General features: G+C 41.1%; 1 protein-coding gene and 1 pseudogene across 1 annotated transcript in view; one reads left to right on the forward strand and one right to left on the reverse strand.

The window, feature by feature from the left end:
* The window catches only part of FRMD4A (FERM domain containing 4A), an 852,768-nt gene that overhangs the window by 536,466 nt on the left and 295,213 nt on the right, over positions 1 to 21,089 (reverse strand). The window lies entirely within an intron of this gene.
* Positions 10,911 to 11,495, forward strand: LOC102843441 (annotated as a pseudogene).

The raw sequence follows: 21,089 nt of genomic DNA on the forward strand, positions 1-21,089 counted from the left end.
CTATCCTTGGAGAAGGCTATCATGCTTGGGAAGGTGGAGGAACAGCACAAGAGAGGAATATTCTGGATGAGATGGATGGATGAAATAAATGGGATACGGGCTAGGTGTGTCAGAGACAGCGATATTGGCTCAAGATGGGGCAAGGTTCAGAACTATTGTACTAGAGTCACTATTAGTTACAGGCAACTCGATGGCACATAACAACAAACAACAACAGTCCTTGAAAAAAGACATCATGCATGGAAAGTTGGACGTTTCATAAAAGGGAGGAAGCCCCTCAACAAGATGGATTGATACAGTTACTTTAACAATAAGCTCAAGTATATCAGAGATGATGAGGCTGGCACAGGATAGAGCCAAACTCAGATCTGTTGGTCACTTGAGGGAACTTAGCAACAATGACAAGGAAGAGACAGAGGCCTGCTGTCAAGGTAAGAGCCCAGATCCCAACACTTCTGTGTTCTCATATTCTTGATTTGTTCTCCTGCTGACCTGTGTGGCCATTCTGTAGCTGGCGTTTTTTGTCCCATTTTTCTGGAAAGGGAGTTCTACTGGCATAGTCTGAAGAGCTTTGTGCTGGTAATCCAAAGGCCACATCTCTCTGGCATTTTGAACCCATGAGAGGCTCTTTAAGAGAAAGACAAGATTTTCCCGTACAATTTATAGCCTTGGAAACACAATGGAGGATCAGCTATGAGTTGGTTTTAACTCAATGGCAATGAGAATTGACAGTCAAGAGTTAATGCAAATTCAATATTGGCTTAGAGGCCATCAAAATTACATGCTCTGTGTGTTCTTCAAGAGACCAAGATTAAATAGAGAGGGCTAGAGTACATACACAACTTTTTGCAGAGTTCATATCAACGCTGTGTAAACCCTACTTTTTCAACTGAAAGGTTCTCTTCATATATTATGTCTTATGCCATCAGACAACATAAGGAATCATAGGTTAGAATTAATTCCATTTATGAGAAGAAAAAGGAAATTTTTTGTAGTGATGTAATAATCTTTTATTCTATGAAAGCATATTATAAATTGTTTCTTAATACAAGGAATATATATGGATTAGAAAATGTTTTATAAGTAAAAGATGGGTAAGGGATAAAAAAAAAGTTAATGTCCAAATTATCATTGTAAACTCTGCTTTTACAAGGTAAGCAGAGAGGGACTTGGATCTTTCTAGTATCTAAAAATGTAGGGAGCTCTGGTGGCTTAGTAGTCAGGAGTTGTGCTATGAACCCAAAGGCAAACAATTCCTCACACGCAATTTATAGCCTCTGAAAATCCGCTAGAGGGTCAGCCATGGGTCAATTCCAGTTCATTATATAACAGCAACAACAGTGACTAAGGTTATAGGTAGTATTAGGGCAAAGAAGGTCAGACACACACTCAGTAAGATATGCATGTGTTGTTGTTGCTGTTATATTCTGTCCTGTTGCTTGTGACTCATAGCGACCCTATGTACAACAGGCCTAAACCCTGTGCCAATCGCACTGCCTCTGACATGCCAATCCTCATTACCCCAGTGACGAAATCAACCCATCTCATTGAGGGTCTTCCTTCTCCTGCGTCAACCCCCTACCCGGGACCTTCTCCAAGGACTGGTCCCTCCTTGTAACATGTCCAAAGTATGTCAGACGAAGCCTCAGGATCCTTGCCTCCACGGAGTAGCCTGGCTTCACCCTCTCCAGGCCTAACTTGTTTGTTCTTCTAGCAGTCTATGGTATATTCAACACTTTTCTCCAGCACCAAAGCCCAAAGGCATCAACTCTCCTTCTATCATCCCTAGTCATTGTCCAGCTGTCTGTTGCATAGCAGGTGATGGCAAAGATTATGGCCTGTATTAGGCGCACCTTAGTCTCCAGAGTGACATTATTGCTCCTCAGTACCTTGGAGAGATCTCTGACAGCAGACTTTCCCAGTGCAATTTGTTTTTTAATTTCCTGGCTTTAATGGATGGATTTCTTCTCTGAGACCAGTGTTGGATATAAAAAACCCCCCAAAAACAGGAGAACAGCAGTGGGGAGGGTAGTGTTGGATGTAAAAGAAGAACAGCAGTGGGGGAGGATAGACTCTTGGATAGACACTTGGATGAAGATGAGAGCTGTTGGCTTGGATGAGGGACAGAGTTTAAAAAAGAGATAGCAGGAAGGATTTCTTTCTATGTATTGCAAAAAAAAATCATTGTGTATTGTAAATAGTTAAGTATAAAACTACTGGCCAAAATACTGACTATTCCAATCCCCTCAAAGACATCTTGGAAGCAAGGCTGGTGCTCTGCTTCCTAAGTGGTTGTTCCCTGCACACACAGTGTTGCCATGATCAGAATCGACTGGATGACAACTAAAAAGAACAATACTGCAAGGCTGCTTCTCTTAATTTTGTGACTGTGCCACAAAGCTCAAAGGAATGTGCTCAACGTTTAATAAGGCTTTAATAAATGTTGACCACTGTACCTGAAATTCCATCCACCAGATATTGATTTATGTTAACAAGCTCCTCTCTACAATCAAAAATTCTCTTGGGAAGGGTAAAGTCAATTGGCCATTCATTCTTTATGATGAATGTTTAATAAGATGGCTTTCTTCTGGATTTCTGTTTGAGATGAGCTAAAGAATGAGAGTCTGATGGCAAATGGATAAAAAGAAGTGGGGTCCTGCAACAATGGTAATAACAAACAATCATTTCTGAATAGATACATAGGTAAATATGTATGCTGAATAGGTGTGGGAGTTGTGCAAAAAAGGATATATTTGTGTACATATAAATATTTGTGCATGTTGTAGTGGTTATGTGCCATCAAATTGCCTGTGACTCATAGCAACACTAAGTACAATAGCTCTGAAGCCTGCCCTGTCCTGAGCCTGTCTCACTGACACTGACACATCTACCCCCATTGTCCTAGTTACTGTATCAATCCATCTCATCCAGGGTCTTCCTCTCCTGCACTGTCCCTCCACCTGTCTGAGCATGCTGTCCCTCTCCAAAGATCAGTCCCTCCTGGCCACATGCCCAAAATATGTCAGACAGAGCTTCAAAATCCTAGGCTCCAAGGAGAAACTTGGTTTCACCCTCTCCAAGACAGACTTATTTGTTTTCTTGGTGGTCCATGGTATGTTCAATACTTTTATCTATCTATCTATCTATCTATCTATCTATCTATCTATCTATCTATCTATCTATCTATCATGTCTATCAATGTTTTTTTGCTGTCAAGGCAGAACAGCTCATAGCTGGCCCTTTAGCATTTTTCCAAGGCTGTAAATGGAGAAGATTGTAAATGGGAGAAGATTGCCTATCTTTCTCCCAAGAAGTTGCTGGGGGATTCAAATTGCCCAAGTATGGCCCTTGGGTTAGCCATCAGAGTCTTTCTTTCTCCCATGGAGTAGATGGTGGATTTGAATTGCCTGCCTTTGGGTTGACAATGTTAACTCCTTACCCACTAGGCCTATGTAGGTAGATATTTCAAAAAATTTTAAGTGCTGCACATATATTCATATATATGTGATAAAACACATGGGAGCACAGCCATAGAAGCTACTTAAATATTGGAACTCAACTACTAGATTTGAAGGGTAAGGACCATCATCTCAGGGGATGTCTAAGTCAACTGGCAGAACAGAGTTCATAAGCAGCAATGTTGTCTGGTGAGTAGCATCTGGGTTCTTAAAAGTTTGTAGAAGGCCGGGTATGAAGCAACTGTTGGGTTTTTCCCACCTGTAGCACAAGAGAACAAAGTAAAGCAAAGACTAGAAGAAGTACTTAGACCACATCACCCACTGCTTCTCCTAATCTGAGACCAGAAGAACTACAGCTACCTGGTGACCACTGGCTACCATGCTGGCCACTCTGACCAGGACCACAATAGATGGTCCGCATTAGGATGTAACCAATTGGAGAAAATACATCCCAGTTAATTTTTAAACCAGATAGACTTACTGGTCTGAAAGAGACTGAAGTGCAATACTCTTTAAGATTAAGAGTGACATTACCTAGGACAACCTCCTAATTTGCAAATGAAGACACTCTTGGTGGCCATATTTCAGTCAATCAGCTGTGAAGAATATGCTTCTTACAACAATCAACTACATGAGACCCAAAGGACAATATTTGCCCAGAGCAAAAGATGAGAAGCAAGAAAACGGGATGAATGGAAATAGGAAACTAGGAGTTACAAAAGGAGAGAATGCTGACACTTTTTGTCAATTGCAGCTAATGTCACGTAACTGTTTGAATTATTGATTGGAAAGCGAGTACTCTATGTAAACGTTTACTTAAAGGATCATATAATGCTCAGAAGAGGATGATTAAGAGCCAGGAGAAAAGGTAAGGTAATATATGACCAAGTGGACATAGATTAACCTTCAGTGCAAGTAAGGTTTGGGGAAGTCAGTTCTTTCTTCTCCAGGAGAACACTCCTAACATGACAAGCGATCATCATAGGTGAGAAAAGGTGATGGCAGGAAGAATATGTGGAGTCTATGTGTCTTTTTGCATAACACAGGATTTGCATAATTCTCACTGTTCTAGGTTGGAAACAAGCTTTGGGAAGTTTAAAGTCTGAAATGGTGTGACATTAAGAGATCTATGAGTTAGAGGCAAATATTTATAGGGTTTCCCTAGAAGGTTTTCCCAACACACAAGCATACAGATTTGTCTTCTTCAGAAAAACAGAGCACAGCCTAATTTTCAGCATCTTGTCAAGTAGGTATTTAAGAGTAGTAGAAACAGAACCTTGGTAGTTACCACAAAGGACCATTCATCAGTTATTTTGGGAAAAGGGAGGGGATTATTTTTTCCGAGAAGAAGAAACTGTGTTAATAAGTTTTTTTATCTTCTCTTCTTCCCCACCAAGATCCCATGCCAGTTCATCTCTGTCTACTACACATTTTGTCTTAAAAGAAAATGAGGTGAGCTGGAGACATATTGGTCATAAGAGTAATATAACATGTTTCTGGAAACTAGCTTTTCTATGCTTCCCATGCTAGACTTCCCAGTAATGAGACTTGTTTCTTCCACGAAAGCCCTGGTAAAGTATATCTAAGGATACTAATGGCTAGAAAAATATGTACATATGTTTATAATTTATGTGTAGGTTAAGAAAGAGCCGAAAGAAGACGATAAATGAAAAAGTAGTAGAGTTGCAGACAAAAAAAAAAAAAAGGAGAGAAATAAGGATAAAGCTTGTTCTATGAGGACATTATGTAACTAATATCATTCTAACCTGTCCTGACAAACCAGGATGCAGCTCTCTTGGCTCAGATGTTGACGTCAAACAGTGTTCTCTACTCTACTTCTACTGGGCCCCTTGCTGGATGGTGTTCTTCATGTGTTCTTTTCAGTTTGTTGGGATTGAGGTTGAGAATGAGGGTGATCTGGCTGCTGGGTTATTGATAGAGTTGGAGAGAAAGGCTGCAAAGAGAGTGAGGAAACAGAACTCGGAAGCTTCTGCACTTTGAGTGTTCTGGATCTGGAAGAACTGGATGGATCATTAGATTTTCAGAAGGAAATAGGACATTCCTTAAGTAACCACACAAGTACATTCATTTTCCCATTAATCTTTGTGAGGTGGGTTTGACCAGAGAAACTAGACACAAAGGAACTTGAATATGTCCTCTCAAATAAAAAGATAACTGAAGTGGATTAATCCACACCTTATATCCACACTATGGAGAGCTCTTGGCTCTGCTGCAGAGTGAGGGGTAAATGAGGATGAGATGAGGGGCAACCTAGGGGAGCAAGTACCATTGTCATGGGCATTTTCATTCCCAACTAGGTCATGTTGTGACAGCTCAAATGGTCAAGAGGAAACCTCTGAGAACTTGGATGTTAGAAGACTACACATAGTTTTGACGAGTTGAGTCCAAGAGTCAAATGGAGACCAAAAGTCTCTTTCAAATTGTAGGTAATTAGTACCACGACACCCCTGACAGTGCTTAGATGGACAGTGCAAAGCCAACAAGGTAAGCTGTAAAGGCTATAAGCTGTGGGTCTTTGTGGACAGAACAAAATAAAACAGTGTGAGTTGAGAGGAGCACTTGGGGGTGGGTGGATGTGAGTGGGGCTTGGGAAAAAGGATGGACTTTTAAAGGGGCAGCTGGAATGTGTTTCAGGATCTCTCAACTCCACCCTGACCTAGTTCCCATGCCCTAGGCTTCCACAGTGTAAATGCTTAAGACCTGGATTTTTGACAAGATGGATTAGCAGCGATTTCATGGCTGCAATGTTGGATGTACACAAATGATAAAAGCAACAGCGACTGAAATCAAGTGTCGAGAAGAAATCCCAGCTGTCTGAGTGCTGTAAACTGCTGTGGAGAACAACAGGAGCTCTATGCCCTGGCGCACTGCCCGTGGGGATTAGTGCTTTCTGAGTTCATGCCTAAGGGACCCCTAACAGAGGAAATGTCTCAGCTAGCACCGTATTGATTTGATCAACATGCATGCTGATGGAGGAACTAGTTCTTTCTCCCTTAGTTTCTATATTTTGAGTTCTTAGAGATTCCTCCAAGTGTCCAGGAATTAACTGATCTGCTAATGTGGTTACACATACCCCAGATGGAAGTCCACTCCAAGGAACAAAAGGAAGAAAGTCACATGGGCCAGGAGGGTGTTTGATGTGGTGGCACTAGTGAGCTTGAACATTCAACTACATGGGAGGGTGTGTAATAGAGAACACTTTCAGGCTTTGACTTGAAGGAACTTATTTTAAATGGTTTAATAAGGCAAATTCCATAAGAAGCAGAGATTAGTTAGTATCAGGTGGCAATCTGTATGTTTTGCAGACAGTGATAGAAAAATGATGCCCTTAATTACTGTAGAAATCTACAGTAGCTCAAGCCAACACATAGTGCTAACCAGCGCTAACAAGTACAGCTTCTGCAAAGTCATCAGTACTGAATAAACGGGGCTTATTTTCAATTATAATTACATTTGCATATAGACAATAAATGGTATACATTTAATAAATTTTTTTTTATTCCGTAAGCATTTTATGTCTTAGTGAAATCTTGTTCAATGGATTATTTTACTACACTCGGAAAAGGAGAGAAAGGAGGAGAGGGCATATTATTTTCTTAGCACTTGGAAAATCTTAGACATACAGTGAATGGTTTATTGCAATTCCCTGAGTTAATTTTCAGAACAACAGTTGCTGCTATTGCTAGCTTTTATAGAGCTCACAGAGACCCCAGGTGCAAGTGCAGTTTTGCTCGAAGCCAAGATCAGTAGCATGTCAGACTGTTGTGATTCATAGTGTTTTAATTGTCTGATTTTCCTAAGCAGATCACTAGACCTTCCTTCTGTTTTATTTAGGAAATTCAGCTGAAGGCTATTCGACATCGTTGTTGATGTTGTGATGAGCCACCGAGTCACTTGTGACTCAAAGCAACAGCTCTGAACCCTGCTGTATCCTTAGCCAACCTCATTGTCTCTGATACTTGGAAGCAGGAGTGGCATCCACTTCTGTAATAGCTTGCCTCTGGAAACCCTATGAACCTAGAGAAAGGACGAAAATTATACAGGTATCTAGGTCTTTCATTCATCGGGTCACTATGAGTTGCTTCTGACTCAACAGCACTTAACAAAAACAACAGCAGTAGCAACAACAACATAGAGAGAGATCAGTTGGCCTAGTGGACAGAAAGTCATGCTCCCAAGCCAAAGGTGGGTGACTCTAATCTGCAGCCCTTAGGCCTGCCTTTACCTGTCTTTGGTGAAACATTCTTCTAGGTCATAAAGCCCTGGTGTGTCCACTTGCTGTACAGAGGTAACTTGTGGTCACTGTGAAGCTGAACACTGTGACACTGCTGTGTCAAATGCAATACTGGTTACCCATGGTGAGTAGTGTTTGGCAGAGCTCCCTGATAAAAATAAGCTTGGAAGCAGGAGTGGAATCCACTTCCATAATAGCTTGCCTCTGGAAACACTATGAGCCTGGAGAAAGGACGAAAGTTATACAGGCATCCAGGTCTTTCATTCCCAGTGTAGCTGTGAGTCGCCTCCAACTTGATGGCACTTAACAACACAAAAACAGCTGAAGCCTATTCGATATCCTTGTTGATGTTATGTGCCATTGAGTCGCTTGTGACTCAAAGCGACCCTATATACAACGGCTCTGAACCCTGCTCTATCCTAAGCCAACCTCATTGTCTCTGATACACCTACCCCCAACCTACCCTACACAAATCATCACTGGCAAATGGGTGGAGGTTGCACATGAGGTGTTTAACTACCAATGCCCTCCCAAACAATTCTCTGTACTATTTATTAGAATTCTTATTTTCCAAATCAAGAAATCAGGGTCTAGAGAGATTACATAACTTTTACAGTCACTTAGCATAAATATGGAATAGGAGCTCATGTTTGTGGGCTTCCAGCGCTGCTAGTCCTTTCAGTGTATTGCACTGCTGCTCAAAACTTACAGTGAAAAAGAAGATGCTTACTATTCACTTATCGACTATCTCAGTATCCAACATTTTGCATTTATAATAGTAAAAACTTCTAGGTTGGAAATTATTTGCCAGTAATTTATTGCACCAGATGACCTTTTGGTTCCTGAGCATTGCAGTAATTAAAAGAGATACTATCAGTCACTGCTAAGGTCACTAATGCACGGTCCCCTCTTAGGTGGCAACGTAGAACAGTGCTCCATAGCATTTGTAGTGGTTGATTTGTCAGAAGTAGATCTCTAGGCCTTTCCCCCATCAAAGTATCTCTGAGTGGACTTCAACCTCTAATCTTTGCAAACTTGAGTGCATTACAGTACTCAGAGACTATGTAAAGAAACATTAAAAAGAACAGGGAAACAAATTGGTGGTGGTCAAGCTGATTCCAACGCATATGTGACATGTGTTACAGACCCATATGTGACAGACAGGTCTGAACTCCACTGAGTGTTCTTGGCTGCCGACTTCGTAGAAGCAGAAGATCAGGCCTTTCTTCTGTAGCATAGATGGGGGAATTATTTCTGTTTAGTCACTGAGCATGGTTTACAGCATCAAGAAAGTCCTGAGGGGACCTTAACAGCATAATCCAATCTCCTTATTTTGCACGTAAGGAACTGAAGCCTGAGAATTGCACAGCTACATTCAGAGTCAACAATGGGTTGAATTGGAAACACAAACCCAGCGTGTCCTGCACACAGTCAGAAAATCTGTCTAACTTATCATGCTGCCTTCCTCACTTTTGCCTGGTTTGTAGTGTCAAAATAAGAGACTGTCTTCAAAAAGAGAAATGTGTCTGATCAAGGAGAGGTTCTGAGAAAAGAAAGGCACTTGGGCTTGGAGTGGGGGCTGTGCTGTGTCTGTGGGCGCTTGTCATCAACGGAGACAGCACCACCCCCACTAAACCACAGCTCTTCCCTGCTTTCTATAAAGATTTCTCATTTTGCAATGATAGCCCCATAAATTAATAAATGCCATTAAGTTTATGAGTCTCTCCTAGTCAGAGTCTTTTTTATTATCAATTTAGCTTTTAATAAACTCTTTATGACACATAAAATCACAGTAGTCAAATTTGGTTCTGTGTTGAAGTGACATTTCTGATATTGACTTCCCTCTGCACATCTGTACAATGACGGGCAACAAGTCAAAAAGGAAACACAGGGCCATGGGACACTTACTAGCTCACTGCATGAGGCAGTTGGGTTAAGAGCAATGTGCCTCTCTCTCTGAGACTGGGGGTATGCATTAGGTGAAACCCTGGTTGGGTGAATGGAGAGTTCGTGGAAGAGCAGACAGGGGCATTACCTCCATTGAAACTGTAAATACCATGCATGGATATACTCTTAGCACATGTGATGGGAACCATGGCGGACCTAGAAAGTGACTTAACCTCTCATATAAAAAGAATTCCAACTCTGCAAACTTTGTAGGCATAATTGAGGATAAGATGAGGTGGCTGTTCAGTAGCAAGCTCTAGGTCATTAAAACATAAAGGCAATTGTTGCTAGATGCTGTCAAGTCAGAGATGACACATTGACACATAGTGACTCTATAAACAACAGACATGAACCCTGTCCTATCCTATGCCATCCTCAGCATCTCTGACACACCTGAACCCTATGCTGAAGTCGTTGTGCCAATCCATCTGGTTAAGAGTCGTCTTCTCCTTTGCAGACCCCCTACCTTTCCCAAAATGATGTCCTCTCTGAGGAATAGCCTCTCCTAGCAACATGTCCAAAGTATGTGAGATGATAGTATGTTTGTTGTTGTTATGTGCCATCGAGTTGTTTGCGATTCATAGCGACCCTATGTACAAGAGCTCTAAACACTGTTCTATCCTGTGCCAACCTTGCCATCTCAAACATACTTATTCCCACAGCTCCAGTCACAGAATCGATACATCTCATCGAAGGTCTTCCTCTCCTTCGCCGTCCCTCCACTCTGCCAATCATGATGTCCCTCTCCAAAGGCCAGTCCCTCCTTGCAACATGCCCAAAATATGTCAGACGAAGCTTCAGAATCCTTGACTCCAAGGAGCATTCCGGCTTCACCTTCTCCAGGACAAACCTGTTTGTTCTCCTAGCAGTCCATGGCATATTCAATGCTTTTCACCAGCACCACACACAGCTCAAAGGCATCAATTCTCTTTCTGTCATCCCTATTCACTGTCCAACTCTCTGATGCATAGCACATAACTGCGAAGACTATAGCCTGGATCAGGCACACTTTAGTCTCCAGACTGACATCGTTGCTCTTCAGTACTCTTGAGAGGTCCCTCATAGCCTACTTTCCCAATGCAATTTGTCTCTTGATTTCCTGGCTGCTGTTACCAAGAGTGTTGATTGTGGAGCCAAGCCAACTAAAACTGTTAACTATCTCAATCTCTTCACCATAGTAATACTTAAAAATAGCTCTTTTCCTGTGATCTCGGTCTGCTCCCAGGGGCAGACAGGCAAGCGGTGCCAGCATGCCGGTGGCCAGGAGCTGGGTTTGTCGGAAAACTTATGTGACCCCGCAGAGACCCTTCGAGAAGTCCCGTCTCGACCAAGAGCTGAAGCTTATTGGTGAGTATGGGCTCCGGAACAAACGTGAAGTCTGGAGGGTCAAGTTTACTCTGGCCAAGATCCGCAAAGCTGCCCGAGAGTTGCTGACGCTGGATGAGAAGGACCCACGGCATCTGTTTGAAGGCAATGCGCTGCTTTGGCAACTGGTCCGCATTGGTGTGCTGGACTAGGGCAAGATGAAGCTGGATTACATCCTGGGCTTGAAGAGCGAGGATTTCTTGGAGAGACGTCTGCAGACCCAGGTGTTCAAGCTCGGTTTGGCCAAGTCCATCCACCACGCCCGCGTGCTGATCCACTAGCGCCATATCAGGGTCCGAAAGCAGGTGGTGAACATCCCGTCCTTCATTGTCCACCTGGACTCCCAGAAGCACATCGACTTCTCCCTGCGGTCTCTGTACAGTGCGGGCCGTCCAGGCCGCGTGAAGAGGAAGAACGCCAAGAAGGGCCAGGGTGGGGCTGGAGCCGGCAATGATGAGGAGGAAGATTAGGCTCACCAGGGCCCTCCTGGGTGGGAAACGGTCTAGTGTACCAGCCAGGTGATACAATTAATTCTCGAATGATAATTAATAAATCAATTAACTAACAAAAAATATAAAGTACCTTCTTTCAGGCAAGGCTTTTTTGAGTCAAGCATGACAGTGCTATTGCAGTTGTCATTGTGTTGACTGATGCAGGGTGACCCGTATTTCTCAGAGGGGAACTGTGTTCTGTAGGGTTTTCAGAAGCAGATTTTTTTTTTTAAGTAGAACAGCAAACTTTTCTTCTGTGGTGCCCCTGGGTAGTCGCGAACCTCCAACCTTTGAATTAACAGTGTTAAGCATGTTAACTGTTTGCATCCCACATAGACTTTGCAATTTTTGATCATCACACCACTCTTAACTCTGCAACTATCACTCTCTCCAGGCTCACAGAAGAAGCGAAGTTGCTTGAGATGGTACAGTTAACAAATTTAGACTTCTGATGCAGATCATCTCATCTGAAGTTCTAGACCATGTAATTGGTGGTTTTTATTTTTATTTCTGTCTTAATTCAGACCATATTTTCAAAGATATTCTATTAATGGTTAACATGATAGCTATAATCTAGTATACTCCTCTTAATAATCCAGTAATTCCATCTTAAGAATTGAATTCTGAAAAATGTAATCATTGTTGCTAATTAACACAAGAGGCTTCACATAGAACGCAGAGCTCAAAAATGGCTAGAAGGGCCACAGGAATGGAGGGTGGAGGGTGTGGGCTAAGTACTAGGGATTTTGGAAATTGCTTAGTCAGAAAACCTAGACCTAAATGCATTTGAAGATTTCTCATAGTCTGTCAAAGGTGAAAGAGACTGTAGGGGCTTTGAACCTGTGTCCTACAGGCAAAGGTGAAAAGGTTCAAGAAGAGGTAGAACTGATTACGTAGGTGGTAGCTGAGAAGAATGAGCACTGTTTCATCTCTCAAAATGTGCTTGCTTCCATGCTGTCTCTTTTGCAAGCTGGCCACAGCCAATGACACAACTGCTCTTTCATGACACTGCAATCCTAGCTCTATTGAGGTGAGGCTGAGGCCCGGGTTTCGAAACTGGGTGAACTGCTTAGTCAGAGAAGCCCTCTGGAACTCAAGTGCCTTTGTGTTAGTAACTAGTGTCCTCAGGCACTGTCAAAACAGAAAGAGAGTGGCTTTGTGGTCATAATGTCTGCCATTACATGTTCAGATTTGCCAATGACAATGAGAGTCATTAGTTGGGGTGGGTTTGATTGGTTATTAATCCTATTGCAATTAAGTTCATACCAACTCATAGCTATCTTAAAAAACAGAGTTGAGCTGCCCACAGGCTTTCTAAGACTGTGATCTTTATAGAAGCAGACTGCCACGTTGTTCTGTGGGGCCGCTGGTGAGTTCAGGCAGCCAAACTTCCGATTATCAGCTGACCACCTAAGTACCACGCCACCAACGCCCTACAAAAATATGACAGTGTGAAAAATACACATTATTCAAGAATGTTCACTTTTACATCCATAATAGCTATGCAGAATGTTTTACATATGAAAGTATATTTGTTGAACAAGAGGTGTTCATATCTCAATGCACAGACCTCGTAGACAGAACACCCCAAAACTCCCTCCACATCTCAAAGATCTATCTTAGAGACAAGGTGAGCTTAGAAGCCAGATCTCTCTGACTTCAGAGTCCATGCCCCAACAATTTTGCAACCCTATATTAAAGGTGGGGCCTTCTCAAGAGTCTGTGGATCCACTGGCCCCTGACCACAATCCCCTCAGGTAATGTTGATACAGGTGGACCACAGGTCACACTTAGAAAACCATTGTTTTCAAAACTACTGTTGGTTAACTGGTAAGATTCTTGCCTTGGATTCCCAGTCAACATACTTCGTGCTCATTCATCCATTCATCAGTGGAGGTGTGCATGATGCCGAATAAGTTTCAGCAGGACTCTCAAAATGGCAAAATGATGAGATTAGGGCTGTAAGAGTGAGTGAGACTGGCTCAGGACAGGGCAGAGTTAGAACTGTTGTACATACGGTCATTATGAGTCACAGGCAACTCGATGACACATAACAGCAACATCCCATAAAAGGTTCGAAGCCAACACTGCTGTCTGTGTTGTCACAGGGGTTAGGAAGAAAGGCATGAGGAGCTACTCCTCACAATCAGACAATAAAATTCCTATGGGTCACAAAGGCCAGATCTGTAACCAGCCGTGGGGACGGCATAGGACTGGACTTCGGTGTGTTCTGTCAGGCTTGGGATGAGTTGGGGGGCAAATTGACAGCAGCTAACAACAGAGATAATTTAACAATAGCTGACATTTTTTGAGCTTCGTTTTCCTGACAGTCATTTATCATTTTCTTTATCAATCCTACAATGCTGTGTCTATCATTACCATACCATTCTAGAGATAAAAATACCTGAGGTGCAAGGGGCTTTGGTAACCATGCTTGGCCATAGAGCTGTAAGTTCCAAAGCAGGAAAGGAACCTTACCTTTGTACTCTGGAGCCCAGGCTGTTGTCCACCCCCTTATTCTGGTTCTACAAGACGGGTGGAGGAGAGGGAGGGACTGTGCACGTGACAGACTGTCCTGTTCGCCGTGGCTTCCTTTGCATCTAGTCTTAGCATAAAGTGATGCAGTCCTATCACTTCTCCAGATGCAGGAAGGACAAACAAAAACAGCCTGTCTGGATGTGTAATCAGTCTGGGGATACACATAAGGGCAGAGCTAAGCTGTGAACTTCACAGAGGAGTTAGGATATATGTTGAAGTTATGGTTCCTGTTATGTGTCCAAGAATGAATAAGGGGACACTTAGAACAGCTTGATCTTTTCTTTTTTTTTTTTTCCTTTAAAAACAGGAGTTAATTTTCTCACAGTCTAGAGGGCTAAAAGTCCAAATCAGGATCTTAGCCACATTAATTCCATCTGTGGGCCACTCTCTGAGTTCCTAGTAGCTTTTGCAATTCTTGGCATTCCTCGGCTGCTTAAAGATGTATCTCCCTTCTTGTGTCTAGGTTGCCGTCTGTCTATCTGTCCTGCTCTTTTTATAAGACACCCCACTACTCCTTTGTTCATGGTAGCAAAGCAACCACAGCTTCCTCCGACCATAAAAAGCAGATAATGTACCAATGAGGGAGTTTTTCTTTTGCGTTTCAAGGAGAGGAGCAAATGGGGGGGGGGAGGGAGGGGTTTGTGCGGGGAGAAGGGTGCAACAATGAATGAATGGGATCCCAAAATCTCTGTAGATGTTCATTGAAATGAAAAATAAACAACCTAAATTAAAAAAAAAGAACCAACATTTATCATCATATATTAGTTTTATCCATTCTTCATGAGTCAGAGACAGCTTGAAGGCAACTAAAAAAAAAATTCCAAATATCGTAAGAATAAAATGCTATAGTATATAAAAAAAAAGAGCAGATAATGAGATAATGGCACCAAAAACTATGTTAGGTACCTCCTCCTCACTTTTGCTCAATTGAAACTTCTAGTATCAGACAATCTGGGTTGTTAAGGAAGCAGATGATCACATTTTTTTTTATTTGCCTAATTTATTAAGGGAAGATAAATAAATGAAGACTAGAAAGTGTCTCATATTTTCAAGGAATACTACCATGGTTGAAGCGTGCAAGCAAATAATTATTTATGAGAGAGGTTCCACCAGAGTAAAAATGTAAATGGGCATGTGTTTCTGTCCTCTAAGATTTGCAAACAGTATGTATCAATGTGCTGGGAAAAAAGCAAAATCCTTTCATAAAACGTTCGAAGCCAGCAGTGCCTGTGTCATTACAGGGAAGGTAAAGGACACACACACACACACACACACAGTGTTTTCATCTGCCCTCCTGACAAACAGCCAGATCATGTTCTACTTTTCACTAAAGGAATTTACAATGGCTTGTAAATCAAGACTTGCTTGTCACATGCTCTGATCATCTTTACAGAAATAAGCAGACCAGGCTTTCTCTTGAGAAGTGGCTGGTGGGTTCAATCCACTGATGGCAAGAAGCTGAATGCTTAGCGCCTGTGCCACCAGGGTTCCTCCAAGTTCTTATCTCTTGTGATTACGGGGAAGTGGTTAAGTGTGTGGATGTTGGAAATAGAGAGAAAAAGTTGGATTCCCAGCTCCAATTTCCTGACTCTTTTGCACAGATTTCGTCGTTTACAGTTTTTCATCTGTAAAATGTGATTGTAACAACAACATGCTATATTGGTTGTTTTTTATTTAAGCCTCATGTTTAGAGACAATAAGACCTTGGGGAGGGCCTTTGTATTTAAAAGTCAGTTGTTACTATATTTTGGAGGAACATTCTTCTAAGTGGTACAGCACTCCTCTGTCAATATGCTATACTGAGGTAACCTGGGGTTGTGATACTAAACCTTGTGCCATTGGGGGAGGGGGTTGTCAGATGCCATAATGGTTACCCATGGTGGACAGTGTTTGGTGGAGCTCCCAGTTTTAAGACAGGTTTGGAAGCAGGAGTGGCATCCACTTCCTAAACAACATGCCTCTGGAATATCTAGGAACTTTGAAAAATGAAGATAGTTATATTCAGGTCTTTTGTTCACAGGATTCACTACGAGTTGCATTCCACTCGACGGCAATCAACAACAACAACCACAAAAATGTGAATACAAAAGACCTACCTTAGATGCCTGCAGACTTCACAGGTGATGGAAAGGTGATGTTGTTTGGCTTCCAATTAGTACTACATGAATGGTGGCAGTATCTGATGCTACCAACATTGACACATAACACATAGAACTACCCTGTAGTATTTTCAAGGCTGCAATCTTTTTTAGGAACATTTTGCCAGTTCTTTCCCCCACAAATGGCCTGGGTATATTTGAACTACAACTCTTTCAGTCAACAGTTGAGCAATATACCCATTGCACAATCAAGATGCTGTATAAAATGGTTTTGGGTGTGGTTTTTTTTAGTTTCCATCAAGTTGATGATTCTGGGTCCAATGACTCTATGTGTGTTCAAATAGAATTGTGCTTTGTAGTATTTTTCTTTGGGTTATTTTTCACAAGTAGTTCACCAGGCATTTCTTCCAAAGTGCCTCTTCGATCTTTCAGGTGACAACTCAATGTGTTATTCATTTGAAATACCCAGGGACATCACATGAATGGTAGCCTTAAGCAACTGATATTTTCTCTGATCAATAATCTGGACATCTCTCATCAATCTCTACATTAGGCTCTTGCACTTTGTGGGGCGTACCCTCCCTTATCAGAAAGAGCAGGGAGACTGAACAGTTCTCAGAAGCTCATATTCCTAGAGCTTGCCTTTCAAATGCATGCCCATGGGAATGCTGGGGGGAAAAGACTCCTCTAGCACTGGGTACGAGAACACACCAGCAAAAAAGCAGCCTCCACAATCAGACTGGGGGCTTGATGTAGCTATCTCAGCATCTCTTCATTTGTGCTCACTGTCCTGTGAAAACTTGCTCTCTGTGAAATTGGTGGAGGCTCAATTTTGGGATGCACCCCATCTGCCTGATCCCAAATGTGATTCATGAACTTGGAGGGATTTGCATTAACTATTCATTTCAGCTGGAGGAATTATCAATTCATTTCACAGCTTTGAGAATTGTCTTTTTTTTTTTTTTTTAAATATTGTAGCAGGCATGCATGGGCTCTGGAATTTTTATTAGCATTGTCATCAATTTCCCTCCCTCTTTTTCTAAAAATCCTCTGCCTTCAACTTTAATGTGATTGACAGTAAAACTTTTTGCATCTAAGTTTTTCAGGAGCCCTCTGTCACATTTAAAGCCATATGCTCTCACCTTAAATACATATTTTTCTAGCAAATGTACACATTTAATACAAGTGAGAAACAAATGAAAGTAATTAACTTTTCTGTTTATATCTAAAGCAATAAAACTAATTAGGTAGACTGTTCAGGGAATAGAATATTCTGGTTAATTTAATTATCTGTTTAACTAAAGGCTAAACAGAAAACTAATTTTTGTTTCCACTCTTGTAACAAAAAGTCTTTCAAATATACCAGCCCACATTTTGTATCTTGGCAGTCTGAACATTTGATCAATTTTTCATCATGAAACTTTAGATAGTATCTTTAATTCACTAAAATGAACATCAAGTAGGTTGATAGAAAATATTCAATTGAATTTTCACACATTCTAAACAAATGCTAGAAAAACATGCTATTGTTAGGTCCCATCCACTCAATTCCAACTCATAGTGACCCTATGAACAACACCAGATCTAAGCCTTGTCCAATGCTGCTCCATCCTTGCTACCTCTGCTGTGCTAGAATCCATTATTGCAATTACTGTGTCAGTCCACCTCTTGAGAGTCTTCCTCTCCTTTGCTGACCCTACATCTTTCCAAGTCTGATATATTTTTGTTCAGGGACTGGTTTCTACTCATAACACACTCAACGTGTGTGAGAAAAAGTCTCACTATCTTTTATAGAGAACATTCTGGCTTCAGTTCTTCCAATACAGATTTGTTACTTCTTTCAGCAGTCCACAGTATATTCCATACCTTTTCCCAATACCACAAATCAAAGATACTATTCTTCCTTATTCATGATCCAATTTTTTTCTAAATTATTTGTTGTTTATTTTTTATTATCTCCATTTTGTCCCTTGTAGTCATGCAGTAGAGAAGTGTTTGGATGCTACTGGACAGGCCAGTACTTTGAACCCATTAGCTGCTCTGCGGGATAAATGCTGGCAGCCTGCTTTCCTGTATGTAAGACCTCAATGCTTACATACTATATTGGTTGTTTTTTATTTAAGTCTGTGGAATGAATTGGAAAATAAAAATGGAAGAACTCACTCTGCATTTTTCAAGCTGAGAGAACGGAAAAACAAATTTAAACTTTGAGTCACAATATTAAAAGATGCTATGGGCAATATATTGAATGACCTAGAAAACATCAAAAGAAGATGGAGGGAATATACAGAGTTACTGTACCAAAAGATCTGACTAGCACTGAATCATTTAGGAAATATCATATTAGCAAGAGCCAATGGTAATGAAGGAGAATGTGAAAACTGAATTGAAGAAATTAGCAAAAAATAAGGCCCCAGGAATCGATGGGATACCAACTGACTTGTTTCCATTAACAGATACAGATTTGGATGCACTTACCGGTCTATGCCAGGAAATTTGGAGGACAGCTGTCTGGCCAAAGGATTATAAGAGGTCCATATTTGTTACCATTCCCAAGAAAAGTGATTCAACAGTGTGAAAACTACTGAGCAATATCATTAATATCACATGCAAACAAAATACTGCTGAAGATCATTAAAAAATGACTAGAACAGTACATCCATGGGGAACTGCCTGAAGTTCAGGCAGAAATAGATAGTAGAAATATATTAATATAGATGAAGAGAAAGACAATATGAAATAAGAGGATGATCAACACAATACTACTAACTAATAGGAAGACAAAGCAAAGCATACAAGAAATACATTCAACAACAGCCACGTGGCAGTCAGGTAAGATAAACAAATATGAAGAGGTGAAAAGTACCACCTCCATTTCTATGGTTAGGTTCAGCAGATTTCTATATTCTTATAGTATATGCTACAAATATATCTAGCTTCTTAATCATAACCCTAAGGAATGAGTAGCTCTTTTGTGGGTGTGTGCATCATAGTCTTGAGGGGCCTCGAGGTCAAGTGACATAACCAAGTCTACAAAGACAATGTTCTACAGCCTACTTTACTGAGTGCTCAAAGTTTCTGAGTAGTCATCTAAAGTGTAATTATTGGTATTTGCCTGTCCTGAACAAAAAATTATGGTGTTTATGAAGTATGTGAAATATAACCATGAACTGTTAGAATAAGAAAATATAAATATAAAGAATTATAGCTTATTAAAAATGAACACAGTGCCTTAGAAGAAGTATAGCCAGAATGTACCTTAGAACTGAAGCTGGAGAGTAGCAGTGGCAAAGTTTAATGGGACAGCAAGTAATAAATGCTGGAGAAGATGTGGTGAGATAGGAACTCTTGTACACTGTTGGTAGGACTGTAAAATGGTATAACCACTCTGGAAGGCAGTCTGGCACTTCCTCAGAAAGCTGAACATAAAAATTTCATATGATCCAGCTATTCCACTGTTTGGAATATACCCCGAGAAAATGAGAACTGAGGCATATTTGGAGACGTGTACACCAGTGTTATAGTAGTGTTATTCACCATCACAAGAACGTGTAAACAGCCCAAATGTCCAACCACAATCAAACGGATTAAGAAATTATTGTACATCCACATGATGGAATACTATGCAGAGTACAGGAGCAATGATTTTGTAAATTACTATCTAACTTGGGAGGGACTGGAGAGCCCTATGCTAATTGAACTAACTCAGTCCTATAAGGACAAATAATATATAAGAACATTATTGTAGAATATGCATGAGAATCCAAGGGGAGAAAGGGGGTGCAGATAGGTCAGGATGGGAGTTTGGGAGGGGTGGTTAATCATAGGGTTGCACAATTTGATGGGTGGAGGGATGGATCGGTAAAGGAAAGGAGAAAGTTCCGGTGTGAAAAACGATGTATGTGGACTTTGCAAGTAAAACAGTACAAAATAAAAATTTTATTCTAAATAAAAAAATAGAAGTGAAGATGGAGAAATTGCATCTCTCATGCTTTGGTTATGTTGTCAGGAAAAGCGAATCGCTGGATAGAATAGGACAGAGACATGATAAAATAGTTAATTAAAAAATAGAAGATCCTCAATTAGGTGCATCAATATAGTGGCCTCAACAATTATCTCAAACATAGCAACAACTGTAAGGATAGTATAATATCAATCAGTTTCTTAGTTCTGCTGTACATGTTATTGTCATTGATGTTATGTATCTTCAAATCGGAACGGAGTCATAGCTGACCTGCCAACAGGTTTTCAGAAGCTGTAAATCAGAGGGGAGGGACTGCCCGCTTATCTCCCAAGGAGCAGCTGGTAGATTCAAACTACCTGCCTTTAGGTTAGCAGTGTAATACCTTACCATTAGGCCACCAGAGATTCCCTTCTGTTGTATATAGAATTGTAAGTTGGAACAGAATAGACTTCATCTAACAATAATACATACTAGATCTCCATCACCTGTATGTTTGTCACAGTAAAATGACTTGTGCATTACTATGATTTTTTTCCAGAATTTCAAATGACACCAGGATTACTCATGGGTGGGAAGCTTTCAGCAGCATTTTCAGATTCAGACTAGGAAGAAATGCCTGATTAGTGATTTCCAAAAATTAGCCAATGAAAACTTTACATAGATCCTGATGGAACTTGTCTAATACAGTGCTGGAAGATGAATACTCAAAATACGCAGTGGCTGCCATGGTGGACTGGTGGATACCAACAGCTGAAAAGAGGGCACGGGACTGGGTGATATTAAAATCTTTGATACATCGCTTCAATGATTTAGATCCTCCCAGAAGAGCCGTGGATGAGCATTAACATTACTGGTTGCAACACCTCCATGATAAATCTTCAAGGATATGAACAATTGATAACAGTGCATCTAAATTCCAAAATCAATCTCCATAATAGTCTATGTGTTTCCTACTGCCAAAGGGGCCCTTTA

This window comes from Elephantulus edwardii, unplaced genomic scaffold (genome assembly GCF_000299155.1).
Source record: "Elephantulus edwardii isolate Elephantulus edwardi_28Jun2011 unplaced genomic scaffold, EleEdw1.0 scaffold00139, whole genome shotgun sequence".
Taxonomy (NCBI): domain Eukaryota; kingdom Metazoa; phylum Chordata; class Mammalia; order Macroscelidea; family Macroscelididae; genus Elephantulus; species Elephantulus edwardii.